The following is a 7,733-nucleotide window of genomic DNA, read 5'->3' as shown; positions in this document are numbered from 1 at the left end:
GAGCTGCACTGTTCAGTCTGTCAGGAGCTGCACTGTTCAGTCTGTCAGGAGCTGCACTGTTCAGTCTGTTTCAGGGGCTGCACTGTACAGTCTGTGTCAGGAGCTGCACTGTACAGTCTGTGTCAAGAGCTGCACTGTTCAGTCTGTGTCAGGGGCTGCACTGTTCAGTCTGTCAGGAGCTGCACTGTTCAGTCTGTCAGGAGCTGCAATGTTCAGTCTGTGTCAGGGCTGCACTGTTCAGTCTGTTTCAGGAGCTGCACTGTACAGTCTGTGTCAGGAGCTGCACTGTACAGTCTGTGTCAGGAGCTGCAATGTTCAGTCAGTGTCAGGGCTGCACTGTTCAGTCTGTGTCAGGAGCTGCACTGTTCAGTCTGTCAGGAGCTGCACTGTTCAGTCTGTGTCAGGGGCTGCACTGTTCAGTCTGTGTCAGGGGCTGCACTGTTCAGTCTGTGTCAAGAGCTGCACTGTTCAGTCTGTGTCAGGGGCTGCACTGTTCAGTCTGTCAGGAGCTGCACTGTTCAGTCTGTCAGGAGCTGCAATGTTCAGTCTGTGTCAGGGGCTGCACTGTTCAGTCTGTTTCAGGAGCTGCACTGTACAGTCTGTGTCAGGAGCTGCACTGTACAGTCTGTGTCAGGAGCTGCACTGTTCAGTCTGTTTCAGGAGCTGCACTGTACAGTCTGTGTCAGGAGCTGCACTGTACAGTCTGTGTCAGAAGCTGCAATGTTCAGTCAGTGTCAGGGCTGCACTGTTCAGTCTGTGTCAGGAGCTGCACTGTTCAGTCTGTCAGGAGCTGCACTGTTCAGTCTGTGTCAGGGGCTGCACTGTTCAGTCTGTGTCAGGGGCTGCACTGTTCAGTCTGTGTCAGGGGCTGCACTGTTCAGTCTGTCAGGAGCTGCACTGTTCAGTCTGTCAGGAGCTGCAATGTTCAGTCTGTGTCAGGGGCTGCACTGTTCAGTCTGTTTCAGGAGCTGCACTGTACAGTCTGTGTCAGGAGCTGCACTGTACAGTCTGTGTCAGGAGCTGCACTGTTCAGTCTGTGTCAGGAGCTGCACTGTTCAGTCTGTGTCAGGGGCTGCACTGTTCAGTCTGTCAGGAGCTGCACTGTACAGTCTGTGTCAGGGGCTGCACTGTTCAGTCTGTGTCAGGAGCTGCACTGTACAGTCTGTGTCAGGAGCTGCACTGTACAGTCTGTGTCAGGGCTGCACTGTACAGTCTGTGTCAGGGGCTGCACTGTTCAGTCTGTGTCAGGAGCTGCACTGTTCAGTCTGTGTCAGGAGCTGCACTGTTCAGTCTGTGTCAGGACCTGCACTGTTCAGTCTGTGTCAGGGGCTGCACTGTTCAGTCTGTGTCAGGGGCTGCACTGTACAGTCTGTGTCAGGAGCTGCACTGTACAGTCTGTGTCAGGGGCTGCACTGTACAGTCTGTGTCAGGAACTGCACTGTTCATTCTGTGTCAGGGGCTGCACTGTTCAGTCTATGTCAGTGGCTGCACTGTACAGTCTGTGTCAGGGGCTGCACTGTTCAGTCTGTGTCAGGAGCTGCACTGTTCAGTCTGTGTCAGGAGCTGCACTGTTCAGTCTGTGTCAGGGGCTGCACTGTTCAGTCTGTGTCAGGGGCTGCACTGTTCAGGTCTGTCAGGAGCTGCACTGTACAGTCTGTGTCAGGGGCTGCACTGTTCAGTCTGTGTCAGGATCTGCACTGTTCAGTCTGTGTCATGGGCTGCACCTGTACAGTATGTGTCAGGAGCTGCACTGTTCAGTCTATGTCAGTGGCTGCACTGTACAGTATGTGTCAGGAGCTGCACTGTTCAGTCTGTGTCAGGAGCTGCACTGTTCAGTCTGTGTCAGGAGCTGCACTGTTCAGTCTGTGTCAGGGGCTGCACTGTTCAGTCTGTGTCAGGAGCTGCACTGTTCAGTCTGTGTCAGGAGCTGGCACCGTTCAGTCTGTGTCAGGGGCTGCACTGTTCAGTCTGTGTTAGGGGGCTGCACTGTTCAGTCTGTATCAGGGGCTGCACTGTTCAGTCTGTGTCAGGGGGCTGCACTGTTCAGTCTGTGTCAGGAGCTGCAATGTTCAGTCTGTGTCAGGAGCTGCACTGTTCAGTCTGTGTCAGGAGCTGCACTGTTCAGTTTGTGTCAGGAGCTGCACTGTACAGTCTGTGTCAAGAGCTGCACTGTTCAGTCTGTGTCAGGGGCTGCACTGTTCAGTCTGTCAGGAGCTGCACTGTTCAGTCTGTCAGGAGCTGCAATGTTCAGTCTGTGTCAGGGCTGCACTGTTCAGTCTGTTTCAGGAGCTGCACTGTACAGTCTGTGTCAGGAGGCTGCACTGTACAGTCTGTGTCAGGAGCTGCAATGTTCAGTCAGTGTCAGGGCTGCACTGTTCAGTCTGTGTCAGGAGCTGCACTGTTCAGTCTGTCAGGAGCTGCACTGTTCAGTCTGTGTCAGGGGGCTGCACTGTTCAGTCTGTGTCAGGGGCTGCACTGTTCAGTCTGTGTCAGGGGCTGCACTGTTCAGTCTGTGTCAAGAGCTGCACTGTTCAGTCTGTCAGGAGCTGCACTGTTCAGTCTGTCAGGAGCTGCAATGTTCAGTCTGTGTCAGGGGCTGCACTGTTCAGTCTGTTTCAGGAGCTGCACTGTACAGTCTGTGTCAGGAGCTGCACTGTTCAGTCTGTGTCAGGAGCTGCACTGTTCAGTCTGTGTCAGGAGCTGCACTGTTCAGTCTGTGTCAGGGGCTGCACTGTTCAGTCTGTGTCAGGGGCTGCACTGTTCAGTCTGTGTCAAGAGCTGCACTGTTCAGTCTGTCTGTGTCAGGGGCTGCACTGATCAGTCTGTCAGGAGCTGCACTGTTCAGTCTGTCAGGAGCTGCAATGTTCAGTCTGTGTCAGGGGCTGCACTGTTCAGTCTGTTTCAGGAGCTGCACTGTACAGTCTGTGTCAAGAGCTGCACTGTACAGTCTGTGTCAAGAGCTGCACTGTTCAGTCTGTGTCAGGGGGCTGCCACTGTTCAGTCTGTCAGGAGCTGCAATGTTCAGTCTGTGTCAGGGCTGCACTGTTCAGTCTGTTTCAGGAGCTGCACTGTACAGTCTGTGTCAGGAGCTGCAATGTTCAGTCTGTGTCAGGGCTGCACTGTTCAGTCTGTGTCAGGAGCTGCTCTGTTCAGTCTGTGTCAGGGGCTGCACTGTACAGTCTGTGTCAGGAGCTGCACTGTACAGTCTGTGTCAAGAGCTGCACTGTTCCGTCTGTGTCAGGGGCTGCACTGTTCAGTCTGTCAGGAGCTGCACTGTTCAGTCTGTCAGGAGCTGCAATGTTCAGTCTGTGTCAGGGGCTGCACTGTTCAGTCTGTCAGGAGCTGCACTGTTCAGTCTGTCAGGAGCTGCAATGTTCAGTCTGTGTCAGGGGGCTGCACTGTTCAGTCTGTTTCAGGAGCTGCACTGTACAGTCTGTGTCAGGAGCTGCACTGTTCAGTCTGTGTCAGGAGCTGCACTGTTCAGTCTGTGTCAGGAGCTGCACTGTTCAGTCTGTGTCAGGGGCTGCACTGTTCAGTCTGTGTCAGGGGCTGCACTGTTCAGTCTGTGTCAAGAGCTGCACTGTTCAGTCTGTGTCAAGGGGCTGCACTGATCAGTCTGTCAGGAGCCTGCACTGTTCAGTCTGTCAGGAGCTGCAATGTTCAGTCTGTGTCAGGGGGCTGCACTGTTCAGTCTGTTTCAGGAGCTGCACTGTACAGTCTGTGTCAAGAGCTGCACTGTACAGTCTGTGTCAAGAGCTGCACTGTTCAGTCTGTGTCAGGGGCTGCACTGTTCAGTCTGTCAGGAGCTGCAATGTTCAGTCTGTGTCAGGGCTGCACTGTTCAGTTCTGTTTCAGGAGCTGCACTGTACAGTCTGTGTCAGGAGCTGCAATGTTCAGTCTGTGTCAGGGCTGCACTGTTCAGTCTGTGTCAGGAGCTGCACTGTTCAGTCTGTGTCAGGAGCTGCACTGTACAGTCTGTGTCAAGAGCTGTACTGTTCAGTCTGTGTCAGGGGCTGCAATGTTCAGTCTGTCAGGAGCTGCACTGTTCAGTCTGTCAGGAGCTGCAATGTTCAGTCTGTGTCAGGGCTGCACTGTTCAGGTCTGTTTCAGGAGCTGCACTGTACAGTCTGTGTCAGGAGCTGCAATGTTCAGTCTGTGTCAGGGCTGCACTGTTCAGTCTGTGTCAGGGGCTGCACTGTTCAGTCTGTGTCAGGGGCTGCACTGTTCAGTCTGTGTCAGGGGCTGCACTGTTCAGTCTGTGTCAAGAGCTGCACTGTTCAGTCTGTGTCAGGGGCTGCAATGTTCAGTCTGTCAGGAGCAGCACTGTTCAGTCTGTCAGGAGCTGCAATGTTCAGTCTGTGTCAGGGGCTGCACTGTTCAGTCTGTTTCAGGAGCTGCACTGTACAGTCTGTGTCAGGAGCTGCACTGTACAGTCTGTGTCAAGAGCTGCACTGTTCAGTCTGTGTCAGGGGCTGCACTGTTCAGTCTGTCAGGAGCTGCACTGTTCAGTCTGTGTCAGGAGCTGCACTGTACAGTCTGTGTCAGGAGCTGCAATGTTCAGTCTGTGTCAGGGCTGCACTGTTCAGTCTGTGACAGGAGCTGCGCTGTTCAGTCTGTCAGGAGCTGCACTGTTCAGTCTGTGTCAGGGGCTGCACTGTTCAGTCTGTGTCAGGGGCTGCACTGTACAGTCTGTGTCAGGAGCTGCACTGTACAGTCTGTGTCAGGGGCTGCACCGTTCAGTCTGTCAGGAGCTGCAATGTTCAGTCTGTGTCAGGGCTGCACTGTTCAGTCTGTTTCAGGAGCTGCACTGTACAGTCTGTGTCAGGAGCTGCACTGTACAGTCTGTGTCAGGGGCTGCACTGTACAGTCTGTGTCAGGGGCTGCACTGTACAGTCTGTGTCAGGAGCTGCACTGTACAGTCTGTGTCAGGGGCTGCACTGTTCAGTCTGTGTCAGGAGCTGCACTGTTCAGTCTGTGTCAGGAGCTGCACTGTTCAGTCTGTGTCAGGAGCTGCACTGTTCAGTCTGTGTCAGGGGCTGCACTGTACAGTCTGTGTCAGGAGCTGCACTGTACAGTCTGTGTCAAGAGCTGCACTGTTCAGTCTGTGTCAGGGGCTGCACTGTTCAGTCTGTCAGGAGCTGCACTGTTCAGTCTGTCAGGAGCTGCAATGTTCAGTCTGTGTCAGGGGCTGCACTGTTCAGTCTGTTTAAGGAGCTGCACTTAATAGTCTGTGTCAAGAGCTGCACTGTTCAGTCTGTGTCAGGGGCTGCACTGTTCAGTCTGTCAGGAGCTGCACTGTTCAGTCTGTCAGGAGCTGCAATGTTCAGTCTGTGTCAGGGCTGCACTGTTCAGTCTGTTTCAGGAGCTGCACTGTACAGTCTGTGTCAGGAGCTGCAATGTCAGTCTGTATCAGGGCTGCACTGTTCAGTTCTGTGTCAGGAGCTGCACTGTTCAGGTCTGTCAGGGGCTGAACTGTTCAGTCTGTGTCAGGGGTGCACTGTTCAGTCTGTGTCAGGGGCTGCACTGTTCAATCTGTGTCAAGAGCTGCACTGTTCAGTCTGTGTAAGGGGCTGCACTGTTCAGTCTGTGTCAAGAGCTGCACTGTTCAGTCTGTCAGGAGCTGCACTGTTCAGTCTGTGTCAGGGGCTGCACTGTTCAGTCTGTCAGGAGCTGCACTGTTCAGTCTGTCAGGAGCTGCAATGTTCAGTCTGTGTCAGGGCTGCACTGTTCAGTCTGTCAGGAGCTGCACTGTTCAGTCTGTCAGGAGCTGCAATGTTCAGTCTGTGTCAGGGGCTGCACTGTTCAGTCTGTTTCAGGAGCTGCACTGTACAGTCTGTGTCAGGAGCTGCACTGTTCAGTCTGTGTTCAGGAGCTGCACTGTTCAGTCTGTGTCAGGAGCTGCACTGTTCAGTCTGTGTCAGGGGCTGCACTGTTCAGTCTGTGTCAGGGGCTGCACTGTTCAGTCTGTGTCAAGAGCTGCACTGTTCAGGTCTGTGTCAGGGGCTGCACTGATCAGTCCTGTCAGGAGCTGCACTGTTCAGTCTGTCAGGAGCTGCAATGTTCAGTCTGTGTCAGGGGCTGCACTGTTCAGTCTGTTTCAGGAGCCTGCACTGTACAGTCTGTGTCAAGAGCTGCACTGTACAGTCTGTGTCAAGAGCTGCACTGTTCAGTCTGTGTCAGGGGCTGCACTGTTCAGTCTGTCAGGAGCTGCAATGTTCAGTCTGTGTCAGGGCTGCACTGTTCAGTCTGTTTCAGGAGCTGCACTGTACAGTCTGTGTCAGGAGCTGCAATGTTCAGTCTGTGTCAGGGCCTGCACTGTTCAGGTCTGTGTCAGGAGCTGCACTGTTCAGTCTGTGTCAGGAGCTGCACTGTACAGTCTGTGTCAAGAGCTGTACTGTTCAGTCTGTGTCAGGGGCTGCAATGTTCAGTCTGTCAGGAGCTGCACTGTTCAGTCTGTCAGGAGCTGCAATGTTCAGTCTGTGTCAGGGCTGCACTGTTCAGTCTGTTTCAGGAGCTGCACTGTACAGTCTGTGTCAGGAGCTGCAATGTTCAGTCTGTGTCAGCGGCTGCACTGTTCAGTCTGTGTCAGGGGCTGCACTGTTCAGTCTGTGTCAGGGGCTGCACTGTTCAGTCTGTGTCAGGGGCTGCACTGTTCAGTCTGTGTCAAGAGCTGCACTGTTCAGTCTGTGTCAGGGGCTGCAATGTTCAGTCTGTCAGGAGCAGCACTGTTCAGTCTGTCAGGAGCTGCAATGTTCAGTCTGTGTCAGGGGCTGCACTGTTCAGTCTGTTTCAGGAGCTGCACTGTACAGTCTGTGTCAGGAGCTGCACTGTACAGTCTGTGTCAAGAGCTGCACTGTTCAGTCTGTGTCAGGGGCTGCACTGTTCAGTCTGTCAGGAGCTGCACTGTTCAGTCTGTGTCAGGAGCTGCACTGTACAGTCTGTGTCAGGAGCTGCAATGTTCAGTCTGTGTCAGGGGCTGCACTGTTCAGTCTGTGACAGGAGCTGCGCTGTTCAGTCTGTCAGGAGCTGCACTGTTCAGTCTGTGTCAGGGGCTGCACTGTTCAGTCTGTGTCAGGGGCTGCACTGTACAGTCTGTGTCAGGAGCTGCACTGTACAGTCTGTGTCAGGGGCTGCACCGTTCAGTCTGTCAGGAGCTGCAATGTTCAGTCTGTGTCAGGGCTGCACTGTTCAGTCTGTTTTCAGGAGCTGCACTGTACAGTCTGTGTCAGGAGCTGCACTGTACAGTCTGTGTCAGGGGCTGCACTGTACAGTCCCTGTGTCAGGGGCTGCACTGTACAGTCTGTGTCAGGAGCTGCACTGTACAGTCTGTGTCAGGGGCTGCACTGTTCAGTCTGTGTCAGGAGCTGCACTGTTCAGTCCTGTGTCAGGAAGCTGCACTGTTCAGTCTGTGTCAGGAGCTGCACTGTTCAGTCTGTGTCAGGACCTGCACTGTTCAGTCTGTGTCAGGGCTGCACTGTTCAGTCTGTGTCAGGAGGGGCTGCACTGTACAGTCTGTGTCAGGGGCTGCAGTGTTCAGTCTGTCAGGAGCTGCACTGTTCAGTCTGTCAGGAGCTGCAATGTTCAGTCTGTGTCAGGGGCTGAACTGTTCAGTCTGTGTCAGGAGCTGCACTGTTTCAGTCCTGGTCAGGGGCTGCACTGTACAGTATGTGTCAGGAGCTGCACTGTTCAGTCTATGTCAGTGGCTGCACTGTACAGTATGTGTCAGGAGCTGA

Source organism: Leptodactylus fuscus, chromosome 6 (genome assembly GCF_031893055.1).
Source record: "Leptodactylus fuscus isolate aLepFus1 chromosome 6, aLepFus1.hap2, whole genome shotgun sequence".
Taxonomy (NCBI): domain Eukaryota; kingdom Metazoa; phylum Chordata; class Amphibia; order Anura; family Leptodactylidae; genus Leptodactylus; species Leptodactylus fuscus.
The sequence above is the reverse complement of the archived record's forward strand: the minus strand, read 5'-3'. Positions refer to the sequence as shown.